General features: G+C 39.4%; 1 protein-coding gene across 7 annotated transcripts in view; it reads right to left on the bottom strand.

Moving 5' to 3' along the window:
* Nucleotides 1-11,031, bottom strand: part of CFAP20DC (CFAP20 domain containing) — a 193,720-nt gene extending 182,689 nt beyond the window's left edge. For 4 of the 7 annotated variants that reach the window (XR_015794990.1, XM_088134439.1, XM_088134442.1 and 1 more), the window contains exon 1: nt 10,751-10,890. The gene's annotated coding sequence lies outside the window, so the exon portion shown is untranslated. The other 3 variants (XM_088134444.1, XM_088134443.1, XM_088134440.1) reach the window with 3 other exon arrangements.
* Nucleotides 11,032-14,043: the final 3,012 nt, after the last annotated feature.

Here is a 14,043-nt window from a genome sequence, read left to right as displayed (position 1 = left end):
CTCTGGCTTCCTTGATTTTGTTCAAACATATTTCTTTCTACTACCTACTATACCATTTATTTAAGGAAATATACACTTTCAAGATCAGAATATAGGAGCATTCACTTTGCAAAGAAGGTGGCTGAGAAAAGAAGCCAGGCAATGTCAAAGAAATTTTGGCTACCACGTTATTTCATTTGTCTCCCAAACGAAATATCTTCTTTCCCTTAGAGATGGGGAAGGAGAAAATCAGGCCTGAATGCAAATTCCTTAAAGGGACTACTTCACTTCCAGAAATAAAATGTTTGTGCATCTCTAGAGCAATATGTAATCCATCTACTTCTTATCATAATCCTTGCCTGGAAGTTAAAAATAGGAAAATCCATTATATTCACATGAAAGCTACAACTTGGTTTTTATTTATCAATACAAGCTTATAAATTCATAAAAATGTAGCTTGAGGTGATGACCAGAATGCATGAATACATTACCACAAAATGCCACAGAAAGGCATACCTCATAGCCAATCCTGCATCTTTTATGAGTATTTCTTTCTTCTGCAATCACTCAACTACATTACATATTTGCAAATCAAGCCCATCCACATACTCTGTCTGGCTCTACCTACACTGTAGCTTTCATTGTTTCCAAAATATGGTAACTTTGGCCACAAATGTTTGCCTGACCCGTTCTAAGATTTTCCCTCGGCCACAAATAATACATTCAGTGTAAAAACAAACAAAACAAAACAAAACAAAAAACAAACAAAAAAGATCACTGCTATCAAATATGGCTGGAGAAAAAAAAATTAAAAACCCAGACAAATTAACTTTTAATTTAAAATTATCCTGTAACGATTCAGTTTTAAAACAATGGATTGGACTAGGTCGCATTAACTCAAACATTAACTCAAAACTGCTGCATCATATGCTATTCTGGTCGTCTGTTTATATCAGTGTTTCTCAACACTGACAAATTCTGGGAGTTGAAGTCCACACAGCTTCAAGCTGCCAAAGTTGAGAAACACTATATGAAGGAACAGACTAGGAGTGATACTCAAAAAGGATATTACTAAGTATGAGTTTGGCTATAATCCAATAAATGGCAGGATCATATCTATGAAAACTATGGAAACCCAGTGAACATGAACGTTGTGAAAGTGTATGCCTGTAGAACAGATGCCAGCCTTTCACACTGAGCAGTGCCACCTTCCAGAATCCCCACCCACTCTCAAGCTCCATGACCAGGGCTCCCTCTGAGGCAGTGCCAGGATCTCTAGTAGAAACAATGAGGCAGTGAGGCTTGGCTGAGGAAAACTAAATGGGAGGAATTTGTATGATAAACAAGAAGCTGCCATAAGAACTGAATTTGAAGAAAGTGTTCAAAAAACAGAAGGAGAGAAGAATGAATATTCTCTGTACACCTGTTTAACTTATACAACAAATATATGCTGAGAAGAGTGGATTAGAAGAGACAACGGCTGGAATCAAGGTTGGAGATTGAAACTTTAATAATTTGAGATATTATTAGTACAACTCTATTACCCCAAAGTAAAGAAGGTTTAGAAGAGCTCATACTGAAAGTAAACATTGGAAGTGAACAATACACATTAATATTAATTATTAAGAAGACAAAGGTACTGTCAGTTACCTTAGTGAACTGAAGTAGACAGTTTTGTTTTCTTGGGTTATGAAGAAAGACAAGTAGCACGCTCCAGAAATAAAAATAAAATTAAGAATAAGGACAACAAAGATCAAATCAGTTTTGAGAAAAAGCTATGTTTTTTCTAGTAGTAAAGTACAGTAGTAGTGAAAGCTGGACACTGAAAACAGCAAGATAAAGAACACAGCCATCTCTGATCTGGAGATGATTATTAACATCCTGTAGACCACATGAATAACTGGTTAAAGTCCTGGACCACATAAAGGCTGACTGCTCCTTTGAAGCAACAACAGGCAAGCAGAAATGGACATACACTGGGCATATGATGCAAGAGGACAATTATTATGATTGGCAAAGTTGAGAAGAGAGAGCACACAACAGATAGGTGGGTGGGGTCAATCAGATTGTATTGGAATGTCATTGCAAGAACTACAGATTACTGCTGAAGAAAGTTTGAAGTGGCAAGTATTTGTCCATGCAATCATCAGGAGTCAAATCTGACTCAATGGTATCTAACCATTATGTATGCAAGCCTTGTTTTTCACATTTAAATGTATCTATCTTATATTAACAAAGGTAGATGCTATTGAAAGGAAACCTCTGACTCTCCAGACTCCACATCCATTTTTGTAGAGTTCTGTAGAGAAAATGATTTCTGAATCTATATACAGGGATAAGGGACAACTGATTTTATAAATGGGAAGTCTTATTTTACAGGCAATTACATTTCAGTAATAGTTATTAATAGGATTAAAACCTATTAATCCATTTAACAATTTATTTAATTCTGTTGAGCCAGCTTTGCTCTTTGTTGGGAATATGGCTTCTTTTCCAGAAACATGAACAAACATATGTACATATATGCATATATATATTATTTGGGGGGCTAGAATTTGGCAATTCTAGATTGACAAGTAGGGAAGCTGAACATTGCTGATTACTACCCTTTGAAACCCTTAACTGCATGGAGCCTGGATATCTAAGAGACTACTCTTCCCTGATTAGGTTTTCCCATCCAACCCAGACAGTGAAAGAATAACTGTTCAAGGTCCCCACCTACCAGTAAGTGCAATGGGAGAGAGCCCAAAGTCTGGCATTCTCTGTAGGGGCTCCCCTCCCTTGGAAAAGCTCATCCACTGAGGCAAAGAGGGACTCCACTTTTATGGCTGCCCAAAAACTAGAGGGCCTTTCAGGATTGATTCTGGAGCAGTCAATATAAGTTTTTGATTTAATATGGTAATATACTGTTTATATTTTATATTACCATATTATTCTTGCTGTATTTTTTACATATGCTATAAACTGTCTACTGTAGAGTCCAGTTGGATTGAGGTGCTGGGCATAGACTTCATAAATAAATAAACAAGCATTGTATAGCACTGCTGACTCTCTCAAACACTGAACAGGAATAATTCACACTGCCACACATTTTAATACAGATTCATCTGTAAAAGTTACTATTAAGCTATATATTAAAAAGTATAAGTTGAAATTACTAGTATTAATAAAAGCAAATAAAAAGAGCATAAACATTAATCTGAATGAGCATGATGACTCTGGCCCTCAGAAATGAATCATTCAGAAGTCTCTTGTGATTATCCAAAATTTGTCCTCATTGCCCCAGGTTTTACAGTGACTAAATGTAAATAAAACAGTATAAATTTCCAAAGAACTAGCTTGGAGGGGGGGGGGGAAACCCAGAAGTTGCTTATAGAGAGCTGTCTGTTTTGGAATTATATTTCCATAAAAGTCCTGGAAACAGTAAAAAATTGGTAGCTGCCAAAGATAAATGGTGAGGAAAGCTATTTTGATATGATAGCTGATGATAAAAAAAATCTTTGATGATATTACCTGGTTTTCCTTTTCAGAAACATTATACAACCAATAAATTAAAAACTTAATATACAGATCAGTTTGACTATGAATCATGTCTGGGAGTAGAAATCTGAATTTCAGAAAATAAAAATGTCTTTCAGTGGGACACAGCTTTAAACACTGTCCCGTTAATTTTATATTAACTACAGTATGGCAGATTCTATATCCCCAGTTGGGCTCATGCGTTGTATTAAAAGTACATGCTTTTAGAGCAATAAAATAGTACGTTTTTTGAGCCTTAGTTGAAAAATGAGCAAATGGCTACTTTATAGCATCCTATAAAGATGTCAAAAGCTGCCAATTTATTTGAAAAATATGCTAAAAACTAGAAGCATTTAAAATTCAAGGTGACATAACTTCACCGTGTTCTTCTGGATCATAAGCACTTTTTACAAAAATAAAAGTCCTGAAATGTTAGGTATCAGAAGAGTCTGCAAATCAATTTTGTATACATGTTTATATAATTATATACATATATAAATATAAGCATGTATATATTTTATTTAAAAAATCAACACCAGCTTTAATCAAGTATTTGGGAGCGAACAGTTTTATTTATTTACTCATTGGATTTATAGGGCCACCCAACTCAAACAATGTGACTCTGCACAGCGTTCAACAAAAAACAATAAATCAATAAACCATATCAAAAAACCCCACATACAATGTTAAAAAACAGTGCAGTTTATAAAATGTAAAATGGCAACAAAACATGATAATTAAACAACCAAAAGAAGACTCTAATCAGCAGGACCCAAATGCCTGGGGAAAAAGCCATGCTTTAATTGTTTTCTAAAGGCAAGGAAAGTGGGGGGGCTTCATATATTGGTGAGGGGAGAGACTGTTCCAAAGAAGAGGGGCAGCCACCAGGAAGGAACACTTCCAGATCCCATATAATGGCAATGCTTGAAAGAGGGAACCCAGAGTAGGCCTTCCCTATGGCAGCGTGTTAGACAGGCAGATGTTCTTGGGAGAAGATGATCTTGCAAGAAACCTAGTCTTATGCCATGTAATGCTTTAAAGATGATATCCAGCAGCTTGAATTGTACCTGGAAGCTTACTGGGAGCCAGTTCACCTCACAGAGTAGCGATGTCACATGTACCTAACAAGCTGTGCCTGTAATTATTGACACTGCTGCATTCTCGACCAACTGAAGCTTCCAGACGGTCTCCAAGAGCAGCCCCATGTAGAGCATGTTACAATAGTCCAATTGGGTGGTGGCTAAGGCATGAGTGACCATGAGCAAGGCCTCCCAGTCCAGAAATGGGCACAGCTAGCACACAAGATGCAGTTGTGCAAAGGCCTGCCTGGCCACAGCTGCCACCTGGTCTTTGAGTCCAAGAGGACCCCCAGATTGTGCACTGATTCTGAATGGGGCCAGGCTACCCCATCCAGAAACAAAGATGGAAACACTCCAGTTCCTAGATCTGGAGGACCCAGAACCCATACACACTTGGCAGGGTTGAACTGCAACACGTTGTTCCCCATCTAGACCTTCATTGCCTCCAGACACTGGGACAGACTCTTGATAGCTTCACTTGGATGGCTGGGGGAAAAATGTACAACTGGATATTTATTGGCATATTAATGGTGCTTCATCCTGTTTTGATGGTTGACCTCACTCAGTGCCTTCATGTAGATGTTAAAAAGGAAGGAGAAGCGGGTAAAGCCTTGAGGCACCCCAAAAGCAGGGGCCTAAGACTCAACTGCCCCTTTCCCACCAACCCTGACTGGAACCAGCTTGGAGGAAAGAGGAAAACCACCACAAAACGATGCCCCCATTCTCAGTCCATAAGCCAGTCCAGATGGATCCCATGGTTGATGGTATCAAAGGCCGCCAAGAGATCAAGGAAAGCCAGGATGGACATACCACTGCCAATGGTTATTGACAAGCACAACCAAAGTTGTCTCAATATTGTACTATACCCCAGTCTGAATCCTGACTGAAAAGGGTCCAAATAATCCACTTCCTCCAGGGCCTTCTTTCAGAGCTGGCAGAACTACCCCCTCTCTCAAAGAGGCATTTACCACCACACAGATCCATCCATGTTGCCCCTCCTTGGGGGCCTTAACCAACCAGGCAGGAGGGGCACAGTCCGAGCATACAAATGGCTGTACCTATGGCTCTAAGAACCTTGTCCACTTCTTCAGCACTAATAGGCTTGAACGCATCCCAGGTAACATACAAGACTCTGCCTCAGTCACCAACTTTAGAGGGTGAGGATGACACCTCCATAGGACCTGCCCAGCTGGAATCTAACTCAGAACAAGTCTTAATGATTTAACCCACCAGGTACTGAGAACAGTCCTCACAGCTACCATACAGATGCTCTACTGATCCCTCTTAATCTAGCAGGGACAGATCACCCCGAACAGGTCCAGTGGCTGGCACTCAGAGGATGCAATAAGTGCAGCAAAATAGGCCTTTTTAATTTGCAAGTTAAGAGCAAACTTGGGACTATCAGAACTCTGGAAAATAACATGGCTTTTCTTCTAAATAATTCATTTAAACCACATAAGCTTCAATCTTATGCTTTAGTCCTGCAAAAAAAAAAAAAAAAAATCTATATTAAAATTTTATAGCAAGATCATTTTCTGAAATTTAATCAAAGCCAGTGATTTCTGAAGTAGATTTAATCAGTTTGCAGCCTTAATATTAATAGAATTAAAATAAATATTTTTCTAATTAATAGTGTATTAATTATGCTATAGAAATAAATAAGAAAGTATATATTCTCCAACATGATATAGGTTATGAATACCCCTCCTTACTGCAGGAAACACAGACACTCCCATTTAGCATGATGCCATGGCTGTGAGATGTGGGTGAAGATTATATGGCAGATGAAGACTATATGGTAGCAAAATGATATGGAAAGTTCTAACTAATTGCTGCAATATAGAGTGATTTTCCAGATTTTTGCCACCCAGATATGGTATCCATAATTATTGTAATGCATAATACAAGTACAGCATTTATAGTTATTATTATTGCACTTCTGTAGTAACTAATTTCCACTGAGAAAATAAAGTCATCTATTTTTCTTATCTAATAATTTACAGCAAATATTTAAAAACATTACAAATAATAAAACTTGCTTTTAAATTCATACTTTCTATAAAGACCATGAACCTGTGATAAGCACAATTTAATTCACTCACAATAAAAGGACAGTGCTGAAATTACCCCATTTATCTCTGCTTCTTCTAACTTTTAAAGTTTAAGATTTAACAATAATGCTTTAATAATATTTAATATTTTAATATTAATATTTAATAATTATTTAATTAATATTAAATAATAATTTTTAATATATTTTTAAAATTTATAAATATATTGATGCAAATTATTAATAATCCAATTTGTATACCATAGCAAATATACATATCCTGATTAAACACCAACAATCTACCCAGTCTCATTGGTGAAGGTCTTGCTACTAGGGTACATGTCAGCTTAATATTTTTAACTGTAAGGATATCAAATAAAATAGGATAGCCAACTTGGAACTCTTAAAAATCCACAAGTTCTAGTACTTTTAATTGTAGTTATGAAAGTGTTACTGTTTCAGTTTCATTGCTAACACTATACATTTACATCCAATAAGGCAATGACAACATTATGTCACAGCAATAGTACAGTGGAAATGAAATTGACAACTTTATAGCACATCAATATGACATAATGCAGAAAAGACAATATACCGTGTGTAAGTTAAATTTTAATGTGGCAGATCCATTGCTTTTTTACTGTAAAGTAGCTGCATAAAGGCATCAGTGCACAATGGGGAGTAGGGAAAGAATCCTTATTTCTGCAGTAATTTTACATTATAGCCAAGGTTGGTATCTTATGTAACTTAGAAGAAACTTGACTGAAGTAAACAGAATTTATTCTCAGAAAATAAATGTATTATCAAAGCTTGACAAGTCAAAAGTCATTGGACTTTGATGCTGGCTTTGCCTATTTTAATGTAGTTAGTTTGGTTTGGACATAGCATATGTAAACCCAGTGCAATCATACATGCTTTTATTCATATATTCCACTAAGTTTTATGAGGCACACTCTCATATAATTGCACATATTATATACATATGTACACACTTGCTCACCCGGGAATAATCCAAGAAAACAAAATCGGATTTCTAGGACTGCACTATATGCATGAGTTTAACTTTAGAAAGATCTATGGTATAGGAATTAGAGCTGTGCACATTTTGAAATTACCCATTAGAATAAATGGTCTTACAAGGCCAGCACCTCTCTGCTCTTTAAGTGGCCTGACTTCCACTTGAACCTGAGAAAAAGTTATTGCTACTTTTAAATGTATATGCCTTTTAATCAGTGAAAGCCTTGTGCAAGAAGCCTGAAAAAATCAGGCTGCTTAAATGAATAGTAAATAGGTGCTATATTGGAGACCTGAAGCATTTCTTCTCAATACCAAATGTGCATAGCCTTAATACATTTCTATGCATACCTACAACTAAGCAAATGTTTGAGTAAATATGTAATGCATTATACCATAAATTGGAATTGCTCTATACTGTGCCTTCTAAGGTTTACTTAGGGTAATTACTACTGCTGTGCTTTTAAAAATTTAATTAGCTTGATCAACAAATATTGGTAGGTAACTCTTCTCTCCTTCTCTCTCTTTATAAAAACTTCAATGTTGATTTATTTAATTGCTACTATTTCAGAGAAAGTCTAGATTTTGGGGGTTTTCTTTTTTTCTGGCCAATAAGAAACACTGCTGGGGGCTAAACCTTATTGAACTCAATTAAATCCAATTAATTTCAAGATAAAATGTGCAAGATCAGGCTACATGGCTGTCATGCACATTTTGCGTCAAGAAAACCTTAATTCCCGTAAAAGAGACACTGGGTCATGCTGGAAGGTTACAAAGCATTCAGTTAGACTTCTTCAATTTCAACAAAGACGCTGAGCAGCCCAAAGTTCTGGACAATCTACACTGACTTTCCTCCCTGACAGTGTGTGAATAATATATATTCAATTTCTTGAAGGATGGGAGATGTCCCCAGATGAAGAAGATGAAGATCAGTCTTGTTCACATAATGGCTTTACTTTTTTTCCTCCAAATGGCCTGTGCCATAATATGCAATTACTCTTTTCACATAAAACATGGAAGTCAGCAATTAGGAATGAGATCACTTTTTTTTTTAAAAAAAGAATCCTTATGTCACATTTGCAAGATTATAATTTAGTCATTGGTACTGACCAACAAAGAGAAGGAACCTTAATGGGGGGGGGGGGCAGATTGGTGAAAGACTGGGCTCCATAACTCAGTACACCATTATGTGCATAAACCAAGCGATATTCCCATATTTGTAAAATTACCAGATTCTTTTTACTTCACCAAGCCTTTCATTTATTGTATTCCAGGTTCCCTAAATATAAGATAATTTTATAGTGTTGCAGGTTTCATTAAGATGGCCATCAGGGTAGCACAAAACCTGTCCCTTCCCTTGTGAATGCCTCTGGGAATAAGCCGCCCTAACTGAGCACGAATTACTCTACTTGCTAAGGTGTAAAAACCAAAATGGAACATTCTTTAAAATAAAGTTGATGTCAGAAACAAGGGGCTATGTTAGGGATGAATGAGAATATTAACTTCTATGTATCCCAAAGTGATTTACAACTGATAAAGATTTTTCAATTAGCCAAACCAATTAAATTTACTTGTCATGTAAGATTAGGAGGCCTTGATGAAATAAAATGGGTAACAGTCACAGAAACCATGTTCTGTGTACAAAAAAATGGTTTTCCTAATCCAGGATTTCTCAGCCTTGGCAACTTTAAGAAGTGTGGACTTCAACTCCCAGAATTCCCCAGCCAGCATATGCTGTAATCCCTTATCAACCACCAATAGCTAAAAGTACATAAATAAGACAAACAAACAGTAACATATGATTGCCTTTTAGAAAATAAATGTCACACTGGGAGTTGTATAAGAAAACTGGGGACTCTGTCTTGTAATGAGAAATCCAACATGGCTTCCACAGGAAATTGCTGTCATCAATACCCTCTACCTCAGTGTTTCTCAAACCTGGCAACTTTAAGAAGTGTGGACATCAGCTTCCAGAATTCCCCAGCCAGCTTGCTTCCCCAGCTTGCTGGCTGGGGAATTCTGGGAGTTGAAATAACACATCCTGCCAAGTTTGAGAAACACTGCTCTAACTATTTATGACTGAAAGTTTTCATTGGTTGGTGTTCTGAACCATTTTCCAAAATATTAGTTTTGAATGATAAATTAGGTTTTGTTTTGTTTTTGTTGTTTTGATATTACCAATCTTTTTTCAGCCAGGGCATCTATGTAATCAGCAAGTTCAGTTAGTTTGACTGGCCAGGAAGTTGGCACCCCAGGCTCTTTTCTGAAATAGCCTTTTCTCAGTTCTCTAGGGCAGAGTTCCTCAACCTTAGCAACTTTAAGATGGGTGGATTCCAACTCCCAGAATTCTCCAGCCCACATGGCTGGCCAGGGAATTCTGGGAGTTGAAGTCCACCCATCTTAATGTTGCTAAAGTTGAGGAACCCTGCTCTGGGGAGTTTTGCCTTTTATTTCAGCAAGGCCTACTAGTCTTTGTAACTAATGTACTGAATTCGGCTTGACTTGTTGCACAGTAGGCCTTTTCGTCTCGTTCTGGATGATTTTGGGGTGTTAAGAGGCAAATAAAAGCGTAAGGCCAACAGGGCCGTTTCATTCTGACGCACCTGTTGCTAGTTTCTAGCATGACTTTTATTTCAGTGCCTCTTCCAGCTTTTACACTACCCCTTCCTTCGGCGCAAGTGTGGGTAAGGCTGCTGAGTATCTGATCTTAAAGACTCCTCGGCGCTTTCAAGTGCCGCACGGCCTCAAGGTGTGCCGGCCTCGACCCTCCGTGCCAGGCGGCTGCGACCCGGGGAAGCGCCCGGCTGGCTTCTAGCCGCACCGGGAACGCGAGAAACCCAGGGCGCCTGCCCGCGCAATGAAGACCGACCGAGAAAGCGGCATCCTTTTCATCCTGCGCGCAGCCCTTCGCGCAACGGCCCCAGAAGCGGCTGTCACTTTCAACGACGAAAAAGCCGCTGCTTTTTTCCCCACTGCGGCGAGCCCTTCCAGTCCTGCGCAGGCCGCACCGATTTGGGCGGGTTGGAGGCTCCCCGGCAGGTAACCGTGCCAAACGTTGCGCCCTGGAGGAGAAACGCTTCGGACGGGAGAGCGACCCAGAGGGCCTTACCTGCAAGGCCAAGGCCAAGGCCGCGGCGGAAACCTGCGCTTCTTTAGCCGAGCCCAGCCTACCAAGGAGGAGGGCGAGGGTCCGGCGCAGCCGCGCGCTCTCGCCCAGCCCGCCACCCGCCGAGGCCCCCAGGGGAGCCGCGGGCGGCGAAGCGGTGGCCACCTGCGCCCCCCAAGAAGCCCCAAGCGCCTCGCCGCGGGTCAAGATGGCGGTGGGCGCTGGAAGAGTCCTGAAGCAGCGAAAGAGGGAATCCGCCGCGTCCCTCTCCCGCCCGGGGAGCTGCTACGGCTGCGCCCCGCTGCGCGGCTTAGGAGCCGCCGCCCGAGCGCCGCAGCTCCCGCCAGGAGACGCGCGGGAGGCCGGGAGAGCCGCTTGCCTTGTGTTTGGGCTGCCATGGTGATAGTGCCTGCGAGTGGCTGGCGAGGGAGAAAGAGAGAGAGAGAGGCTGCGGGGACGGCCCGCATAGGTTGCTGGCGGGGTACGCTAGGGCTGAAGTCCGAGGGGAGGGCACCCGGTTGGGGAAGGCTGCTCTTTGAGCTACTCGGCCGTTCTCTCTGCCCAGCTACCTCGCAGGGTTGCTGTTATGGGGGCAGAGGGGAGGAGGGAGCGCTCGGCATGTTGCCTTGAGCTCCTGTGCAAAAGGCAGGATATGCTGTATATCTAAAAATACTGTAAGCCAGGGTTCCTCAACCTTGGCAACTTTCAGACGAGTGGACTTCAACTTCCAGAATTCCCCAGCCAGCTTACATCTGAGATTGTTTAAAGCAAGGCTGGCTGGAGAATTCTGGGAGTTGAAGTCCACCTGTCTGAAAGTTGCCAAGGTTAAGGAACCCTGCTGTAAGCATCCTGACGGATCTTTCTGAAAAGGTCAGAGCATAGGCACCACTGAGCCAACTTGGTCTGGTCTGGAGAAAGCTAAGCGGGGTTGGAGTTGGTAGCGTGGGGATGGGAGACTGCCAAGAAATCCAGGTGGACTGGATTGGGAGGTAGAAAACTTTGGGATACAGGCAATGGCAAGCCACTTTTGAGTTGCTGCCAAGCAAACGAATGTGGCTGTGTGGTCATCAGGAATTAAGCACCACTTGAGGGAGACTTCATTTTACTTTATAAAGCTGAGACCCCCAGGTATAAATTAAGCCCCTGACATGGGTGTAGGTAAACATATATTCTGTAATTCCTTGATGAAAGAACAAGACTAGGTACACACAAAACCAGGTTATTTATTACTACTATTTCTGTGCTGCTGTACTCCAAAACTTTTGTTTGTGGATTAGGATGTTGTGTAAACCCAGACAATGTGGTATGTAAATCACACTGCATGGTGGTATTAGAACCTAGCAAACTCTGGTTTATTTAATAAACATGTTTATAGAAGCCATAGTTTGAGGTGTTGTATTTATTCCTCCAGATTATCTCAGAAATTGATGTATATCCAGTTATAGGTACCAAAATTCCTCTAATCATTCTTCTGTATTTGTGGTTTGAGACAGGGAAGACATAAATGGCTTTTTCCTGTTAATACATAGGATACTTTTACATTTATTTACATTACATCTGAGATTGTTTAATGCATACCTTAGCATACTCCCTTGCTACTTTTCTAATACTCTAAATAAATTTAAATAAATTTAGAGTTTAAAACAATTTAAATTGTTTTACTAAATCTTTTATATACTTTCAAATGCAGAGGGTATTCTGATCAATAGTGGAAATTTTGCTACATAATACAGTAATTATTCTGGAACAATACTTAATGTAGTGTTTAAGAATGTGAAACTATGCATAGGGATAAAAGGAAGCCGAATGGCTTTTGGTCAATTATTAGCCCACTGTCTGACCTCCATTGTAGGGTTGTTATGAGAACATAACTGTGAAGAGAATGTGGACCTGGGCTCTTCAGATTAAAGCTGAGATGGCCTTAAAAGAGCAAATACTGCGTAGAGATTGTAATGTTGGGTTTGGACTGGACACACCTCGGTTCAGTTTCCAACCATGGAATAAAGTAGGTGACTTTGGGCCAGTCATGTTCTCTCAGCCCAAGGGCTTCACAGGATTGTTGTTCCATGGGATTAAAATTAGGAGACACCATCCTGATCTCTCAAAGAAAACATGGGATGTCAATGCAATATTTAAATAAATAAATGAAGTTAAATGGTAGGTGGTGTTATGGAATTACCCCAAGCAAAAGGCATATCGTGTTGTGCAAATTGTGTAGAATAGCACAAGGATCCATTCTGGATGTGACAAATAGGTTAGAGTAGCTGTTTTAGGAACAGAACTGTTATGAAAAATAGAGAGATGGATGAAGTAGAGGCACTTGAGAATCATATCATGAAACTGAAATAATTCAATTTCACATTTACATTAATTGCTTTATACCCAAAGTCTACTGGGGACATCATCATGGGCTGGAGTACAAAACACCAAAATCTGGTGTAGAGGAATCCCATAACAACATTAAATAACCACGAGAACAATAACTTGTACACAAGCACATGATTATGGACCCAAGTTGGGTAATGAAATGTCTGCAAGCAAACTACCAAGCTCAGAGAGCACCAAGAACTCCACAAGCACATATAGTAAATATAGTAATATAGTAAATAATATTAAGCAATTTCAAAGCCAAGTACTTAACACCCCCCACCCCCCGTGAGAGCTTTCAACATCAAAAGTTACTCAAATAGTTTCCCTTATAGACAACATATTACATAGCAAGGCAAGCAAAGATACACAGAGTGTGTTTTTTGAAGAAAAAGATGTTTAAAAAAGAATTAAAACAATCCAAATAGAAATGAGCAATAATTGCAGATGTCCAAGGCATAGTATAAACATTTTTTTTTAAAAAAAGAGGCAGGTTAATAGAATGCTTTTTCCTGTAATGTTTTTGTCTGTTTTGCCTTTTGCCTTTTATTTTTTATAATCATATTTTCACTTCAAACTTCACTCTAGCGTAAAGTTTATTTTATATATGTACTGTATATGTATTTCCTTTTTGTTTTTGCTTTTTTGTTGTTTATTTTACTTGATAAAAAATAAAACCAGAAAGAAGGGGGAAGAAGGAAGAAGTTATGAGTTTACAATTCCTGCAATCCCTTTCCATTTGCTGTGCTTGCTGGGGCAAATGGGAGTTAGATTTTAAAATAAATCTCTATCTACCAAGTAATAGTCTTATTTTTGTTTCTTTTTCACATACCTTGCTCAACTAAAATATTCTCTGCCTGGGTTTGGCTCAATGAACCCAACCAATTGTGACTTATATTCCCAAGGCTGCCCATCATAACAAAAACTCT

The sequence above is a fragment of the Python bivittatus genome, unplaced genomic scaffold (genome assembly GCF_059951505.1).
Source record: "Python bivittatus isolate LINGU-HERP-01145 unplaced genomic scaffold, Pbiv_v1 ctg000080_np1212, whole genome shotgun sequence".
Lineage (NCBI taxonomy): Eukaryota > Metazoa > Chordata > Lepidosauria > Squamata > Pythonidae > Python > Python bivittatus.
This window is presented reverse-complemented; position numbering and strand designations above follow the sequence as displayed.